Genomic DNA, 19,468 nt, shown 5'->3' with positions numbered 1-19,468 from the left:
CTGAGAACTCCTTAAAAACACAAACTGCCAGGCGCGTTGGCTCACGCCTGTAATCCCAGCACTTTGGGAGGCCGAGGCGGGCGGATCACTTGAGATCAGGAGTTTGAGACCAGCCTGGCCAACATGGTGAAACCCGTCTCTACTAAAAATACAAAAATTAGCCTGGCGCGCACGCCTGTAATCCCAGCTACTAGGGAGGCGGAGGCAGGAGAATCGCTTGATCCTGGGAGGTGGAGGTTGCAGTGAGCCGAGATCCGCCACTGCTCTCCAGCCTGGGTGACAGAGCCAGACTCCGTCTCAAAAAAAAAAAAAAAAAAAAAAAAAAAAAAAAAAAAAAAAAAAAAAGCTGAGCTGCTTGGGAGGCTGAGGCAGGAGAATCACTTGAGCCCAGGAGGTGGAGATTGCAGTGAGCAGGGATTGCTCCATTATTGCACTCCAGCCTGGGCGACAGAGCAAGACTCTGTCTCAAAAACAAACAAACAAACAAACAAACAACAACAAAAACTCTGTCACCCATCCCACATCCACAGAATCAGAAACTCTGGGGGTGAGGCACAGAAACTCGTGTGGAGAAGACCTCCAGGCGATGTGGATGCATGCTGTTGAAAATCACAGCTCTAGGGTCAGCTCCACAAGGCATGCACCTGATCAGCTGCTCTCTTTTTAGCCACAGCAGGAGCCAGGTGGTTGCACAGTTCTTCGTGGGCCTCTGGGCATTCCGTTTAAGGCTGGGGCCTGAGGGAATCTCAGGCAGGGATGGCATTGCTTGTGGAAAGCCTGTTGGCCTGGGGATCGAGAGGCCCAGACCCCAGTTCTGTTTGTGCTATGAAAGATGGGGACAGGGAAATGGATGTGTGTGTGGGCAAGTGTTCTTAAATCTGTAATGGTTTAAGTAACTGCAAACTCCAGCTTTTAAATAATGCTCTAATGGTTTTATTTATTTATTTATTTATTTATTTATTTATTTATTTATTTTGAGGGAGTCTTGCTCTGTCGCCAGGCTGGAATGCAGTGACCTGATGTTGGCTCATTGCAGCCTCCGCCTACCGGGTTCAAGCAATTCTCTGCCTCACCCTCCCGAGTAGCTGGGATTACAGGCGCCCGGCATCGCGCCCGGCATCACTCTCGGCTAATTTTTGTATTTTTAATAGAGACAGGGTTTCACCATCTTGGCCAGGCTGGTCTTGAACTCCTGACCTCATGATCCACCCACCTCGGCCTCCCAAAGTGCTGGGATTACAGGCATGAGCCACCTTGTCCGGCCGTTCTAATGGTGATATAATAAATAATTTACATTAGTTTAGTGTTGATCAGTGTTCTTTACATGGTAAAAGGAAAAACATTTTCAAAAGGTAATTGTGTCTTCTCACAGTGTTTGGAGGTTCAAGTGAAAATTTTCTTTTCTTTCTTTCTTTCTTTTTTTTTTTTTTGAGATGAAGTCTTGCTCTGTCACCCAGGTTGGAGTGCAGTGGTGCAACCTCAACTCACTGCAACCTCTACCTCCTGGGTTCAAGCGATTCTCCTGCCTCAGCCTCCCGAGTAGCTGGGACTTACAGGCATGCGCCACCAAGCCCCGCTAATTTTTTGTTTTTTTTAGTAGAGACGGGGTTTTACCATGTTGGCCAGGATGGTCTTGATTTCTTGACCTTGTGATCCGCCCGCTTCGGCCTCCCAGAGTGCTGAGATTACAGGCGTGAGCCACTGCGCCCAGCTAAGTGAAAATTTTCTAAAGGAGTCTTCAATTCACACCCCCACCACCCTGGGCACCAACCCCCACCCCAAGCTACAAGGAGGGTATTATCTATTATGGGGAATTCTGTCCAGCAGTCCAGACAGATGAGGGCAAAAAATAGCTCCTTGGTTTGTGAACCGCAGGGCTCACTGCTACCTTTAGCATAAGCAGTTCAGTTGCAGGAGTGAGATTCTTAGAAACCAGGTTGGAGTGAGTTGAAAAATTTAAATGGGATGCATGTGGAATATGTTTAGTGGATGTTTTTAGAAAGCAGAACTGATGCTCCTGGATGGGAAAACCTGGACAATTTTTGTTGAGATGGGGAACAAAGAAATAGCTGGAAACAGAGAGGCTGGGGGAAGAGGGAGCTTATTACTCAGGGCGTTGGGTGAGGGAGGACAGGGTTGATGCACTGGGAGGGAGAGTCTAGAAGTAGCAGCCTCCAAGCCCCAGTGAAAGCAGAGGGGTTGTGATTTAGAGCTCTGCTGGAGGGGAGAAGCTTCTGGTAGAAGGAGGAGCATAAGTAGGAGCAGGAGGCAGGAAGGGTGAGGATTCAGGGAGCTGTATGGAAAGATTCATTCTGGTTGAAGAGAAAGAATACTCCTTTCTACCTTGTCTGATCCCTGATTACTTCATCTATCAATACTAATTAACATTTCTGCAATAAAAACACCTAAGTGCTTATGTACCTACTTTCATAACTAATCACCCAAAACTTACAGACTTAAAAATATAATTTGCTCAATTTAAAAATAATCAAGAGGCCAGGCATGGTGGCTCACACCTATAATCCCAGCGCTTTGGGAGGCCGAGGCAAGTGGATCACGAGGTCAGGAGTTCCAGACCAGCTTGGCCAACATGGTGAAACCCCATCTCTACTAAAAATACAAAAAATTAGCTGGGTGTGGTGGCAGGTGCATGCCTGTAATCTCAGCTACTTGGGAGGCTGAGGCAGGAGAATCTCTTGAACCCAGGAGGTGGAGGTTGCAGTGAGCTGAGACCATGCCATAGCACTCTAGCCTGGGCAACAGAGCGAGACTCCATCTCAAAATAATAATAATAATAATAGTAGGATATATTGAATGAAACATGTAAATTTTAATTAAATTGGCTGGGTGCGGTGGCTCATGCTTGTAATCCCAGCACTTTGGGAGGCTGAGGTGGGCGGATCACCTGAGGTCAGGTGGAGTTTGAGATCAGCCTGGCCAACATGATGAAACCCCATTTCCGCTAAAAATACAAAAAAATTAGCCAGATGTGGTGGTGGGCGTCTATAATCCCAGCTACTTGGGAGGCTGAGGCAGGAGAATTGCTTGAACCTGGGAGGCAGAGAGGTTGCAGTGAGTCAAGATCGTGCTATTGCACTCCAACCTGGGCAACAAGACTGAGACTCCGTCACACAGACACACACACACACACACACACACACACACACACGCAAATTAAATTGGCTGGGTGTGGTGGCTCACACCTGTAATTCCAGCACTTTGGGAGGCTAAGGCAGTCTGATCACTTGAGGTCAGGAGTCCAAGACCATCCTGGCCAACATGGTAAACCCCATCTCTACTAAAAATACAAAAATTAGCCGGGTGTGGTGGTGGGCTCCTGTAATCCCAGCTACTTGGGAGGCTGAGGCAGGAGAATCACTTGAACCCAGGAGGTGGAGGTTGCAGTGAGCCAAGATCATGCCACTGCACTCTAGCCTGGGTGACAGAGTGAGACTATGTCTGAAAAAAAATAAATAATTAAATCAAAAATCCAATATATTATATTCTCTTAAATGCTAAAAACTTTTAAAAGTAGCTAGAATATCTTAAAAATGTATTTGTTAACCTTTGAGGGCTTGCTCAAGTGCCAGGTCCTTTCTGTTTTGGATGTGTGCTCTTCTTCAATATTCAAAGAAGTCCATGAGATTGGTTCTCTGATTACTGCCTTGAAATTCAGACACAGAGAAACTAAGAAACTTATCTAAAGTCACTCAAACCAGTGAATGTAAAAGTTGAGATTTGAATCTTGGCTTGTATGCTGTGTTGTCTCCTTGTTATTGTAGTGAATACAAAGTAGATAACGGTTTCATTAAAACCAGTTCAAGAAATGCGGATTCTATGACTTCAAATTTGTTTCTTTATTATCTCTATACTTATTTTATTTTATATTATATATATATTTTTGAGATGGAGTCTTGCTCTGTCACTCAGGCAGGCTGGAGTGCAGTAGCACAATCTTGACTCACTGCAACCTCTGCTTCCCAGGTTCAAGTGATTTTCGTGCCTCAGCCTCCCGAGAAGTTGAGATTACAGGAGTCTGCCACCATGCCCAGCTAATTTTTGTATTTTTAGTAGAGATGAGGTTTCACCATATTGGCCAGGCTGGTCTTGAACTCCTTGCCTCAGGTGATCCGCCCACCTTGGCCTCCCAAAGTGCTTGGATTACAAGTGTGAGGCACTGCGTCTGGCCTCTATACTTATTTTAATACTGAAGTGGGATGCAATTTGTTATATATGTTCCCAGAATTGCAAAAATATTACCAGGAAATATCTTGATACCTTCTTTGGGTTTTAGTAGTTTTCTAAGACCCCCAAAGAAAAAGCATCCTAGACCAGCCATGTTGGTGACTGATACATACAGAAAGGAAACTGGACCTTGTTTCACAGTCCAGTTCTGTGAAACCTGAGCCAATTATTAGGCTAAGTCTAGCAATCCAGTCATTATGTTGCCAACCTTTTCTTTGATTTTACTTAAATTTTGTTCTAAAATACATAATATATGTCATTGTAGCAAGTTCAGTGTATGTGATATAGATATAAAAGGGTGTGTGAACAAAAGTGGCTGGTGCAGTGGCTCACGCCTGTCATCCTAGTACTTTGTGAGACCAAGGTGGGAGAGATCCCTGGAGCCCAGGAGTTCAAGACCAGCCTGGGCAACATAGTGAGACCCCGCCACTATTACATATATTTATAAAACTAAAACATGAAAATCCTCTCCCATTCATGGCTCTCAGTCTACCAGCTCTACCCAAATAAATTTTATGTGATATATGCATATTTTACATGTATATGTATGTATTTTAATGTATGACAGGATATTTTATACATTGTACCTTTACTGTTTTCATTTTTAATTTTGAGATAATTTTAGACTTTCAAAAGAATTTCAAAAATCATAGTGTTTCAATATACCCGTTACCCAGCTTCTACTTATGTTAGCATATTACATAACTGTAGGACAATTTTTTTTCCCTTTTTTTTGAGACAGAGTGTTGCTCTGTCGCCTAGGCTGGCGTGCAGTGGCATGATCTTGGCTCACTGCAACCTCCGCCTCCCGGGTTCAAGTGATTCTCATGTGTCAGTCTACCGAGCAGCTGGGATTACAGGCGCCTGCCACCACGCCTGGCTAAGTTTCGTACTTTTAGTAGAGAAGGGGCCAGGCTGGTTTCGAGCTCTTGACCTCAGGTGATCCACCCACCTTGGCCTCCCAAAGTTTTGGGATTACAGGCGTGAGCCACCATGCCCGGCCCATAGAATAATTTTCAAAACTAAGAAATTATTTGCATTCCACCATTTTTTTCATGAATTTAGTTTTTCTGTTCTAGGATACAATTCACAATCACACATCATGTTTAGTTGTCCTGTCTCCTTGGTCTTGTCTCATCTTGCACAGTTTCTTAGTCTATCCTGTCTTTCATGACCTTGACACTTCTGAAGAATGCCAGTTATTTTCTGGAATGCATCTTGGCCGGGCGCGGTGGTTCACGCCTGTAATCCCAGCACTGTGGGAGGCCAAGGCGGGCGGATCACGAGGTCAGGAGTTCAAGACCATCCTGGCTAACACGGTGAAACCCCATCTGTACTAAAAATACAAAAAATTAGCCGGGCATAGTGGCGGGCGCCTGTAGTCCCAGCTACTCGGGAGGCTGAGGCAGGAGAATGGCATGAACCCGGAGGCGGAGCTTGCAGTGAGCTGAGATCCCACCATTGCACTCCAGCCTGGGCAACAGAGCCAGACTCCGTCTCAAAAAAAAAAAAAAAAAAAAAAGAAAAAGAATGCATCTCAGTTTGGGTTTGTCTGATGTTTTCTCATGATTAGACTGAAGCTACACATTATTGAGAAGGATGCTACAAAATGATGTGATCATGTGCCCTTCTCAGTGCATGGTATTTCAGGACAGGTGATGTTAATTTTGATCATTTGGCTAGGAAATCACTTGCTTGTGTTCTTTACTGAAAGCTCATGGTTCTTTCATTTGTATTACTAATATTGTGGAGGAGATACTTCAGACTATGCAAATATCTTGTTTCTGCTTAAACCATCACCCACGAATTTTATCATTGGGATAAATTTTGCCTGAGGCAATGATTACTGTGGTCAGGTGGTGATTTTCTCTCTCTCTCATTCTTTCTACATTTATCAATGGGAACCTTCATGGAATAGCTGTTGTTTCTTCACCAACGGCTCCTGAAACCCCCCACCCAAATCTCTTGTAACCACCATTTTATTCTCTATGAGTTCAACTTCTACACATTCCACATATAGGTGAGAGCATGAGATATTTTTCTTTCTGTGCCTGGTTTATTTCACTTAACCTAGTATCTTCCAAGTTTATCCATGTCATTGAAAATGACAGGATTTCCATCTTTTTATTTTTATTTTTTTTGAGGCAGAGTCTCACTCTGTTGCCCAGGCTGGAGTGCAGTGGCACGATGTTGACTCACTGCAACTTCTGCTTCTTGGGTTCAAGCAATTCTTGTGCTTCAGCCTCCAGAGTAGCTGGGATTACAGGCGTGCGCCATCACACCCAGCTGATTTTTGTATTTTTAGTAGAGACTTGGTTTCACTATATCGACCAGGCTGGTCTCAAACTCCTGACCTCATGTGATCGGCCCAACTCGGCCTCCCAAAGCGCTGGGATTACAGGTGTGAGCCACCGCGCCTGGCCAGATTTCCATCTTTTTAGGCTGAATAGTATCTCTTATATATATACATGTTTATATATATATATGAAACATAATGACATTTCAGTCAATGATGGGCCTCATATACAATAGTGGTCCCATCAGACTATAACAGAACAGAAAAATTCCTATAACCTAGTGGCGTCGTAACCATCAGAATGGTGACAGCACAACACATGAAGTGTTTGGCATGATGGTTGTGTAAACAAACCTATTGCACTGCCAGTCCTTTAAAAAGTACAGTACTACCCATTGTATTACAGTTGCCCACAGGATTCAGTAGAATAATATGCCATACATGTTTGTAGCCTAGGGGTAATAAGCTTTTACCATATAGCTTGGGTGTATAGTAGGCTATACAATCTAGGTTTGTGTAAGTACACTCTACAATGTTTGCACAACTATGAAATCTAACAGTGCATTTTTCAGAATGAATCCCTGTTAAATGATGCGTGACTGTATTTTGATTAATTCCAAAATTCTTTTCTTTCTTTCTTTTTCTTTTTCTTTTCTTTTTTTTTTTTTTTTGAGACAGAGTCTTGCTTTGTTGTCCAGGCTGGAGTGCAATGGCACGATCTTGGCTCATTGCAACCTCTGCCTCCCAGCTTCAAGTGATTCTTCTGCCCCAGCCTCCCAAGTAGCTGGGATTACAGGTGTGCACCACCACAGCCGGCTAATTTTTGTATTTTTTAGTAGAGATGGGGTTTCACCAGTAGTTGATCAGGCTGGTCTCGAACTCCTGACCTCGTGATCCACCCACCTTGGCCTCCCAAAGTGCTGGGATTACAGGCGTGAGCCACTGTGCCCAGCCCATTCCAGAATTTTTTTCTAAACATACACATAAATGAATCTATACAGAGTTCTTAAAATGTACATTATATATACCAGTAGGCAGGGTACAGTGGCTCGTGCCTGTAGTGCCAGCACTTTGGGAGGCTGAGGCGGGATTGCTTGGAGCCCAGGAGTTCAAGACTAACCTGGGCAACATAGTGAGGTCCCTGTCTCTTAAAAAAAAAAGTTAGCTGGACATGGTGGCACATGCCTGTAGTCCCAGCTACTTGGGAGGTGAGGTGGGAGTATCACTTGAGCCCAGGAGGTTGAGGCTGCAGTGATCTGTGATTGTGCCACTGCACTCCAGACCGGGCAAGAGAGTGAGACACCGCTTCTAAGAAAAAAAAATTTTTTTAAATTCCAAGAAACCATTATACATGTAGCACAGAATTAAGTATCATATAGTTTTTATAACTTGCTCTAAATTTAACAGAATGTTGGTTCACTTTTACAATACCCAGGATGGTATATTATATGGTGTTTCCACACTGTAGACACAATTCCATTACTAGGAATTCTGTTTACTTATGAAAGGTCCAGACACCTGTGTCCCGGAATGCTCTCAAAATCATTAGTGAAAAATTGGAGCATATGCAAGTGTCATTTAATGGATATAAAGACAGGCAGATATAAAGACAGTGAGGTAGAGTTATGTATCCTAACCAACAAAATTGTAAAGAATATATTGTTGATTGTAAAATGCCTGTTCAAAACTCTGTGTAGAGTATGATAGAAATGGGGAATGAAGGGCAAGGTTTGTGTCATCTCAAGATTTTGTTTGAATTTGTTGGACATGTGTGACCCATGCTGAGGAGCAGTGAGACAAGCATGGTAAACTGGCAAGTCTGGGGGCACTGGCTTAATTCTAAGGAAACCTGGGTTTCCATTGTCCTAAAGGTCCTAGACAACTGCAAACCAAAGAGGTGAATTTTTTTCCACTTCCAATATTTAGTCAACCCACTGACATTTTACCTGCATACAGGGCTTATGGATGCCACATGGGGGAGTGAATCCTAAGTTGTGCCTAGTCTTTCATTCAACAGATATTTATGGAACACATTGTATATGCCCAGCAGGTTCTAGCTGAAGCAGGTACAACAGTGGTGGAAGGAAGGAGTCCTTAGGAGTTCATAATCTAGTGATGGTGACTGGGGAAACAGGCATTAATAATGTCTGCTAATTAATTAAGCAAGATTAATGAGAATAATACATAATTGGTTGGGTGAGGATATAATTTGGAGAAAAAAGCAGAGGAGGAGGATGATATTGTAATTTTAAATTGGGAACCCAGGGAAGGTGTCAGTGGAAACCAGGTAATATTTAATTAACAGACCAGAAGGTGGTGTGGAAAGTGGAAGGGGGAATGAGCTACAAAGCTACGAAGGAAAAGAGAACCGCAAGTGCAAGGGAGACAAAAGGAGAAGGAAGGAGAGAGAAATCTGGAGGAGGACTCCAAGGTTTAGAGCCTGAACATCCTGAAGGGTGACATTGCCTTGAACTGATGTGGAGAACACCTTCCATTTAGCAGGTGTGTGGGTCGGAGGTCAGGGCTCTGGTGGTGTCCTTCAAGGTTAGTCCATGGTAAGCCTGAGGGGATGAGGAGGGGAGGCTGGGATTATGGATGTGAATCCAGAGACTCCAGCAAAGGGATGCTATTTAACGCCGGGAGACTGCAGAGAGTACCAGGAAGTAAGTGGCTCTGATCCTGAGAAGGTGGGGAACCAGCCTAGGGCCTCACCTGCTCACTCAGCTACCCCTGTGTTCTTTGTCCCTGCGCCCAGGAAAAGAATCCCCTCCTTACCTCACCCCTACTTACCCCAGCAGAGTCTCCTCCTCTCATCCCTCCGCCTAGACCACACCAGGGTCTCATGCATTGAAAACCTGAACTGTGTCAAACTGGGTCATTCAGGCCAGGTTGGCAGGATCTTTTTGTCACTTCCCGTAGGAGCCAGAGGGTCGGGAGGCTGGCGCGTCCAACAGCGCGAGGGGTCCTGTTGGGGAGTCTGAGCTGGGCTTGCAAACCCAAGCCCCCTCCGCCCCTGCATCCTTCCTCGCTTTTAGGCAGCTCGGTGGGCCACACAGGGCCCCTGTGCAGGGCATGGGGGAGGGTCGCGACCCAGAGGGGCGACTCCTTGACCCACCCAGCGCAGCCTAGGAGCAGCCTGAGGTCCCAGCTGGGGAGGGGTCGGGGGACCTTGGATGACTGGGTTCTGTCACGCCCCCTCCTGTGGGGAAAAGAGAGATCAGACTGTTACTGGGTCTATATAGAAAGAAGTAGACATAAGAGACTCCATTTTGTTCTGTGCTGTTAATCTGTAACCCTACCCCCAACCCCGTCCTTGAGAGAGACCTGCTGTGGTGACTCAAGGTTTAATGGATTTGCGACTGTGCAGGATGTGCTTTGTTAAACAAGTGCCTGAAGGCAGCATGCTTGTTAAAAGTCATCACCATTCTCTTAATCTCAAGTACCCAGGAACACATACACCGAAGAAGGTCACAGGGACCTCTGTCTAGGAAAGCTAAGTATTGTCCAAGGTTTCTCCCCATGTGATAGTCTGAAATATGGCCTCGTGGGAAGGGAAAGACCTGATGTCCCCCAGTCTGACACCCATGAAGGGTCTGTGCTGAGGAGGATTAGTGTAAGAGGATATAGAGGAAAGAAGGCCTCTGGGCAGTTGAGTGAAAGGCGTCCGTCTCCTGCCCGTCCCTGGGCAGTGGACTAAAACCCGATTGCATGTTCTATTTACTGAGATAGGCGAAAACCGCCTTAGGGCGGAAGGTGGAACTTGCTAGCGGCAATGTTGCTTTTTATGCACTAAAAAGGTTTAAGGAGATGTTTGCATATGCATATCAAGGCACGGCACTTTTCCTTAAACTTAGTCATATAACAGAGATCTTTATTCGTATGTCATTCTGCTGACCTTCTCCCTACTATGATCCTATTGTCCTGCCACTTCCCCTTTTCCCAGATGGTAAAGATAATGATCATAAATACTGAGGGAACTCAGAGACCGGTGCGGCTCCGGTCCTCTGTATGCTGAGTGCCGGTCCCCTGGGCCCACTGTTTCTTTCTGTATACTTGATCGCTGTGTCTCATTTCTTTTCTCAAGTCTCTGGTTCCACCTAACGAGAAACGTCCACAGGTGTGGAGGGTCAGGCCACCCCTTCACCCTCCCCGCTTAGCAGTCAGTGGCTCCGTTGGAAAAGAGTGTGAACCGCGCTCTCCCCAACACAGCTAGCTGCTCACGGAACAGCGCGTTTGACTGGGCTGCTGGTCGGAGGCGTCAGTCCCTTCAGCAGGGATGGCTGCTGTGCCCACCCCAGGGGCTGTGCGTGAAAGAACCGGTCAGACTCCGCCAGGGATTCTTCTGAAAGAAAATCTCCAACTATCTCCCAAGCGAGCTCTCCACCCACGAAGGCCCTTCCCCGTGCTGGTCCAGCTGCGTGCTGTCGGTGGCATCCAGTGGCTCTAGTCTTGGAGGTTTCTGCGTGCTCCCATTTCTTGCCGTTTTTCTCGCTAATGCAGAGGGACTCCCAATAGGTCTGAAACCAGCCTCCTGGACCCTGAAAGGTGAAGTCAGCCTTAAGTCAGCAATTCCTTGCCGGAATTTCCCCTTCATTCACTTACTCTCTATAAGTTGCATCCTGTCTCTTCAACATCCCACCTTCCCCCTCTTCCTCCTCGTAGGGAGTGTAATAGTATATGTTTACTTAGAAATTTACCAGGCTGTGGCTCCTCCATATAATCCTAGCCACTTGAGAGGCTGAGGCTGGAGGATCGCTTAAGCTCAGCAGTTGGAGGCTGCAGTGAGCTATGATTGTACCACTGCACTCCAGACTGGGTGACAGAGAGGAATTCTGTCTCTAATAACATCTTGAAAGTTTGCAGGCCGGGCGTGGTGGCTCACGCCTGTAATCCCAGCACTTTGCAAGGCTTAGGCAGGTGGATCACTTGAGGTCAGGTGATCCTGATGGACATGGTGAAACCCCGTCTCTACTAAAAATACAAAAATTAGCCGAGTGTAGTGGCAGGTGCCTGTAATCCCAGCTGCTCGGGAGGCTGAGGCAAAAGAATCGCTTGAACCCGGGAGGCGAAGGTTGCAGTGAGCCAAGACGGCGCCACTGCACTCCAGCCTGGGTGACAGAGCGAGACTCTGTCTCAAAAAAAAAAAAAAAAAAAAAAAAAATTGCAAAGTACAGAGTCCTTCAAGGGCAACAGCTTAGTCTATATTGGAAGATCCGAGTAACGGGATGAACTCTTGCCAAGGAAAATGGGATTGAGAAATGCTTCATGTGGGAAACTTGGGTCTGTCCTTGCATTTATTCCACGTGATCATGGATAAAACCTACTCTCCCTCCTCCACAGCATGTTGAATGTGTCATCTTCCTCTCCAGTTGGGTTCTACCTGGTCCCTAGGAATGCCTGCCTTGACTCTCTCTCTCTCTCTTTTTTTTTTTTTTTAGACAAAGCCTCATTCTGTTGCCTTCACTGCAACCTCTGCCTCCCAGGTTCAAGGATTCTTCTGCCTCAGCCTCCTGAGTAGCTGGGATTACAGACGTGCCGCACCATGCCCGGCTAATTTTAGTATTTTTAGTAGAGACAGGATTTTACCATGTTGGCCAGGCTGGTCTCAAACTCCTGGAGTCATGTGATCCATGGTTTCGCCAATATACCTCAGCATCTTGCAAAGGGGGATTTTTGCTAGGATACTGTAGGCCAGAATTTCAGTGCAGGCTTGAGCTAACATTTGGAAAATTAAACCTTGAAGACTCAAGTTATTTCAACAAATCACTTGGAGAAAATCTTTATAAACAAATGTTAAAGTCATTTCTGCTGTAGGAATTCTGGCCATTGCATGGGCTCTGCTTGCCATGTATTCTTGCTTGCATTTTCCAATAATGATTTTTTAAAAAGAAGGAACACTTAAGAGCATATCCATTGATTTTGTTCAAAAATCAATTTTAATGCTTCTCGTGTTATAATGTTAGCAAGAAGGCTAGTGAGTATATAGATTGGTTCAACCTCAATGGGAAGACATTTGGCAATACCTTATCAATTGGAAAGGTGCATACCCCTTGACAAAGCAAATCTCTGGAATTTCATCCTGTATTTATACTCCTGCTTGTAAGAATTGACATGTACAAGGATGTAGATTGCAATAGCATTACTGACAAAGGCAAAAGATAGCATATAAGCTAAATATTCATGAAAAAACAGAAAAACACATTTAAAAATAAAAAGCAGTGAAAAGATAAGTGCTCATCACTATGAAATCTATATTTTAGTGGGAGAAAAAATAATTTGTACTTAGATGAAGTAAGTGCCCAAATGGAACAATCCTCAAGATACATTATTTTTTATTTTTTATTTTTTTTGAGACGGAGTCTCGCTCTGTCGCCCAGGCTGGAGTGCAGTGGCCCGATCTCGGCTCACTGCAAGCTCTGCCTCCCGGGTTCACACCATTCTCCTGCCTCAGCCTCCCAAGTAGCTGGGACGACAGGTGCCCGCTGCCACGCCCAGCTAATTTTTTGCATTTTTAGTAGAGACGGAGTTTCACCGTGTTAGCCAGGATGGTCTCGATCTCCTGACCTCGTGATCCACCCGCCTCGGCCTCCCAAAGTGCCGGGATTACAGGCGTGAGCCACCGTGCCCGGCAAGATACATTATTAAATGAAAAAAAAAGATGCAAACTGTGTGTATTGTATAGAATGTTAAAAATATATATAGTAGGCTGGTAGTGATGGCTCATGACTGTAATCCTAGCACTTTGGGAGGCCGAGGTGGGCCTATCACCTGAGGTCAGGGGTTTGAGACCAGTCTGGCCAATGTGGCAAAACCTCGTCTCTACTAAAAATACAAAATTTAGTCAGGCATGGTGGCACATGCCTGTAATCTCAGCTACTTGGGAGCAGGAGAATTGCTTGAACTCAGGAGGCAGAGGTTGCAGTAAGCTGAGATCGCACCACTGCACTCCAGCCTAGGTGACAGAGTGAGACTGTCTCAAAACAAAAACAAAAACAAAAACATATATGTATGTCTTTGTGTTTGCATAGAATAGCTTTGAGAAGATACAATTAACTGAGATTATTTGAGGTTGAAAGAGACTTCACTGTATAGTGTTTGTGTAATGCATTTTACCTATTCAAAATAATTTGTAAAGACATATGTGATACGGATTTGCAAACTGGATAGTCTGAAATTAAGTCCTCCTCCCCAACTGTTGGGATCTGATGAGATTATCATAGTGCTAGAAAGAGAACTATTTGAATGTTACATACGCCAGGAGTGTATAATAAAAAAAGTTTGAATCCAAATGTAAATTAAAAAGTACACATGCATAATAAAATCAGTTTTTGTAACCCACTTATGTATAATGTGATAACCATTCTAATTTGTGATATTTGTCTCATTTTCAGTGTTAGAAGCAATTAAGGATATTTGATACATTAGATTTGTGTATGTGTGTGTTTAATTTTTTTTTTCTTCGACGGAGTCTCACTCTGTCACCCAGACCACAGTGTAGTGGTGTGATCTCGGCTTACTGCAACCTCTGCCTCCCAGGTTCAAGTGATTCTCCTGCCTCAGCCTCCTGAGTAGCTGGGACTACAGATATGTGCCATTATACCTGGCTAATTTTTGTATTTTTAGGGGAGACAGAGTTTTACCATGTTGCCCAGGCTGGTCTCGAACTCTTGGCCTCAAGTGATTTGCCCACCTCGGCCTCCCAAAGTGCTAGGATTATAGGTGTGAGCCACCGCACCTGGCCGTGTGTGTGTGTGTGTGTCTGTGTTTTCTTTTTAGTGTTTTGAGACGAGGTCTCACTCTATCACCCAGGCTGGAGTGCAGTGGCACAATCTTGGCTTACTGCAACCTCTGCCTCTCGGGTTCAAGTGATTCTCCTGCCTCAGCCTTCTGAGTAGCTGGGACTACAGGCATGTGCCACCACGCCTAGCTAATTTTTGTATTTTTAGTAGAGACGGGGTTTTACCATGTTAGCCAGGCTGGTGTCGAACTCCTGACCTCAGGTAATCCGCCCGTCTTGGCCTCCCAAAGTGCTGGGATTACAGGCGTGAGCCACCACGCCCAGCTGTGTGTGTTTTTAAAGAGACTCCAACATGGAGAGGGTCTTGCTATGGTGCCCGGGCTGCTCTCAAACTCCTGAGTTCAAGCAATCCTCCTGCCTGGGGCCTCCCACAGTGCTTGGATTACAGGCATGAGCCACTGTGTCTGGCCTAGATTTGTTATTAGTCACTTCTTGCATTGCTGTAAAAAAACAAAAACAAAACAAAAAAAAACCCCGGAGATTGGGTAATTTATAATGAGAAGAGGTTTAATTGGCTCTCAAGTCTGCAGGATGTACAGGAAGCATGATGCTGGCATTTGCTTGGCTTCTGGGGAGGCCTCGGGAAACTTACAATCATGCTGTAAAATGAAGGAGGAGCAGGCACATCACATGGCCAGAGCAGGAGCAAGAAGTTGCAGGGAGGTGTCAACAGTTTTTTGTTGTTGTTATTGTTTTGAGACAGGGTCTTGCTCTGTTGCCCAGACTGGAGTGCAGTGTCATGATCTTGGCTCATGGCAACCTGCAATTCCTGGCTCAAGTGATCCTCCCACCTCAGCCTCCCAAGTAGCTGGGACCACAGGTGTGTACCGCCACACCCAGTGACTTTTTGTATTTTCCAGAGAGACAGGGTTTTGCTATGTTGCAGGCTGGTCTCTAACTTCTGGACTCAAGCAATGTGCCCACCTTGGCTTCCCAAAGTGTTGGGGTTACAGGTGTGAGCCATGCCACATGTTTTTTTTTTTTTTTTTTTTGAGGCAGAGTCTCACTCTGTCGCTGGGGCTGGAGTGCAGTGGCCAGATCTCAGCTCACTCACTGCAAGCTCCGCCTCCCGGGTTTACGCCATTCTCCTGCCTCAGCCTCCTGAGTAGCTGGGACTACAGGCGCCCGCCACTTCGCCCGGCTAGTTTTTTTTTTTTGTATTTTTAGTAGAGACGGGGTTTCACCGTGTTAGCCAGGATGGTCTCGATCTCCTGACCTCGTGATCCGCCCGTCTCGGCCTCCCAAAGTGCTGGGATTACAGGCTTGAGCCACCGCGCCCGGCCCATGCCACATGTTTTTAAACGACCAGACACCATGAGAACTCACTGTCATGAGAACAGCACCAAGTAGATGGTGCTGAACCATTCATGAGAAAGCTGCCCCCATGATCCAGTCACCTCCCATGAGGTCCCATCTTCAACACTGGGGATTACAATTCAACATGAGATTTGGGCAGGTACACATATCCAAACTATACCAGTTACTTTAATAAAAAGTTTATAAAATTAGATACATTTATCACTGTTAATGGATGAGTGGCATGTTGCTAGGTTCCTAAATTCTATTTTTTTTTTTTTTTTTTTTTGAGACGGAGTCTCGGTCTGTCACCCAGGCTGGAGTGCAGTGGCCGGATCTCAGCTCACTGCAAGCTCCACCTCCCAGGTTTACACCATTCTCCTGCCTCAGCCTCCTGAGTAGCTGGGACTACAGGCGCCGGCCACCACGCCTGGCTAGTTTTTTGTATTTTTTAGTAGAGACGGAGTTTCACCATGTTAGCCAGGATGGTCTCGATCTCCTGACCGCGTGATCCGCCCATCTCGGCCTCCCAAAGTGCTGGGATTACAGGCTTGAGCCACTGAGCCCGGCTCCTAAATTCTATTTTAAGAGCTGTGGAAATAATTGTTTGGTTTCAAAGAAATATTAAGAGTTATGATTAATATAAATACATTTGGCATATAACAAAGAATAAATAGATGTCCACTCCATTCACAAGTCGTGTTAATACGGGATGCTACACATCAAATTAGGAAGTATCTGCTAGTTATGATAGAAATTATTCCACAAATATGTATCAAGTGCTTAACATGTGCAGAAGTGCTGTTCTTATTAAGTTTTCATCTAGTAAGTCTAAAGCAGATGCTGTTCTAGGTGCTGTGAATATACTGGTGAATAGAAAACAATAATTTGTATCTTATGGCACTTCTTTATGCTGTTTACGCTGGGGACACAGCAGGAAACAAGACAGCAAAGTCTTCATTCTTGTGAAATTTAAAGTTTTAGAACAGGGAAAGAGACAATAGATCCATAAATGTAGTATGTTAAAGTAAAAGTGGGCAGAAGAGTGAGGGATTACTAATTTATACTGTGTTCTAAGAATGCATTATAAAGATGCTGACTTTTTGTTTTGTTTTGAGACAGTCTTGCTCTATTGCCCAGGCAACCTTGAACTTCTGGTTGGTCTCAAGCAATCCTGCCTTGACTTCCCAAATGGCTGTTTTTTTGTTTTTTGTTTTTTTTTTTGTTTTTTTGAGGTGGAGTCTCACTCTATTGCCCAGGCTGGAGTGCAATGGCATGATCTCGGCTCACTGAAACCTCTGCCTCCTGGGTTCATTCGATTCTCCTGCCTCAGCCGCCTGAGTAGCTGGGATTACAGGCGTGCACCATCATGCCCGGCTAATTTTTGTGTTTTTGTAGAGACCGAGTTTCACCATGTTGGCCAGGCTGGTCTTGAACTCTTGACCTCAGATGATCCACCCACCTCGGCCTCCCAAAGTGCTGGTATTACAGGCGTGAGCCACTGCGCCCAGCCTATGGCTGGGATTACATTTATAATCCCAGGTCAAGTGATTCTCATGCCTCAGCCTCCCAAGTAGCTGTAACTACAGTGTATGCCACTATGCTCTGCTAATTTGTAGAGATGGGGTTTTGCCATGTTGGCCAGGCTAGTCTCAAACTCCTGGCCTCAAGAGATCTGCCTGCCTCGGCCTCCCAAAGTGCTGGGATTACAGGCGTCAGCCACTGCACCTAGCCTCTTTGTAACTTCTTACAACTGCATGTGAATCTACAATTAGCTCAAAAGGATTACAATTTTTTTGTGAATTAAATTGTTTTTGAATCATAGTCAATTTTATTCCAATTCTTCAAAATTTATACTCAATGTGTTGTTTCCAAAATGTAAGTCACCCTTCATATAACAGTTTTATCATTTCATCTTTCTTTTATAGTTTTAAAAAAATCTTTTCCTCATGTTTCTTCAGTAGAAGCCAGAATCTTGAGTTGCCCAGTTAGGAGCCTCTGACCTACTATTCTCATTAAGTTTCTTCTCAATATTCATGGCCAACATCTAGCTTCTAAAAGAAAGGTTTTTGGTCTTTTCATTCACTTGCTGATAGGGTGAGACTGCATTGTTACCATAACCACAGGACCTAATTTAGAATCAATCTTGGCATCTAGTCTTGCATTTCTAATCAAATTTACAATCTATCTTTCAGTTTCTTCTGGAGTCATGTTCAATTTGTCTGCCAACATGTTAATGCCGATACACTGGTGGATGTGACAGAAAGTGTCAAATATGAAGAGATGGGCAATGTCAATGAAATTCTTAAGACAAACCACCAAGAAGAAGTCATTCACAAGGCACCGATTCACATTCTCTCAGCTTCTTCCCCATCAAAGTTAACATATAAGCATTCAACAGATTCTGTAATTGGGTCTTTATATGTGTAAGACTCCTGTTGAGTAACTTTAACTAGATCTTTTAGCACCTGCCAATGTTTTTGAACACTCTTGTTTGTTATGACTGCTGTAGTCAAATAGTGAAGAATGTGTGGACACATTATCTGAATTGCATTAAGATACTGTGACTGGTAAAGGAAGAGATCAATAATATCACACCTTTGGGGTGACTGAAGAAAAAACAGAGACCAGTGAATGAGCCATGCTCTCTGCTGAAGAGACTGGAGTGGAGAACTCACAGAATTATTATCTATGGTCTCTTTTAACCATGTAAGGTCTTCCATGTCTGCATCGCAATTCTGCTGTAAGATTTCAGAGGCCAGCTTTCCCCAGCGTGAACTTGCAGCATTTCTATCTGTTGCTGGAACCAACACTCTGAAAAAATAAAGATATTCTGCTGCTCCTGAGTAATTCCCACATTCATATTGGAATTTTGCATATCTGTAGAGTGTATGTAAATATTCCTGCCTAAAACCATGCTTGTCCGCCAGGCAGTCAAAGAGCATCCTACCATCCCTGGTTGACTGCATTTGCCTTGTCGTTTCTGGATCTTCAAACATTTTCACAATTAGTTTTGTTTCTGCCTGAAGCTGTTTCAGTTGTGCAACAACTGTGGTTCTTTTCTCTCTCAAAGCATGAGGAATATCATCAGAATAAAGGTTTTTGTATACATCCATAGCAAAACCTACCATGTTGGTATCACTAAGAAGGTCCAATTTACCTTGTAATAATTCCTTTTCATTATATATCTTTTTTACAGAGAGAAACTCAAGGAGCGGAAAGACTAGATGCTGATACAAAAGGTGCGTGATTCAAGTAGTTAAGTCGTACCCCGCCATCTTACCAAAAAAAGGGAGTCTGTACTCGAGAATTAAATTTTTAAAAATAGATTCAGGAGGTGCATGTGCAGGCTTGTCACATGAATGTATTGTTTAATAGTGAGGTTTGGGCTTCCAGGGTGCCCATCACACAAATATTAAACATTGTACCCAATAGGTACTTTTTCAACCCTCACCCCGCTCCCATCCTTTCCCCAAAGATTAATTAAAAAATAAAACAAACTCAGAATTTTAAACATTTCAAAATCTACCTTAATGTAGGTCCTAATCTTGGGACTCTTCTTTAGCAACCATACAACACTGCATTCTGTTGATAACAAACTGGGTACACCAGGCATGGTGGCACATGCCTGTAATCCCAGCACTCTGGGAGGCCAAGGCAGGAGGATTGCCTGAAGTTAGGAAGTCAAGAACAGCCTGGGCAACAAAGTGAAACCTCTATCTCTATGAAGAATTAAAAAAAAAAAAAAAAGGTGGATAATTTAGACTTAAAGAGATATTTTGGTGTAAAAGGATTAACATTACATGTTCCAACTTAAAAGATCATAATTTCCT

At 44.4% G+C, this 19,468-nt stretch overlaps 1 pseudogene across 1 annotated transcript; it reads right to left on the bottom strand.

Annotated features, from left to right (window-relative positions):
• Positions 1-17,573: 17,573 nt before the first annotated feature.
• LOC104669267 lies at positions 17,574-18,913 on the bottom strand (annotated as a pseudogene). Its single transcript, XR_004056871.1, has one exon. The product of XR_004056871.1 is annotated as a eukaryotic translation initiation factor 3 subunit E pseudogene (transcript).
• Between the last annotated feature and the right edge of the window lie 555 nt (positions 18,914-19,468).

Source organism: Rhinopithecus roxellana, chromosome 4 (assembly GCF_007565055.1).
Source record: "Rhinopithecus roxellana isolate Shanxi Qingling chromosome 4, ASM756505v1, whole genome shotgun sequence".
Taxonomy (NCBI): Eukaryota; Metazoa; Chordata; class Mammalia; order Primates; family Cercopithecidae; genus Rhinopithecus; species Rhinopithecus roxellana.
Note: the sequence above shows the minus strand (reverse complement) of the source record. Positions and strands in the feature narration are given on the sequence as shown.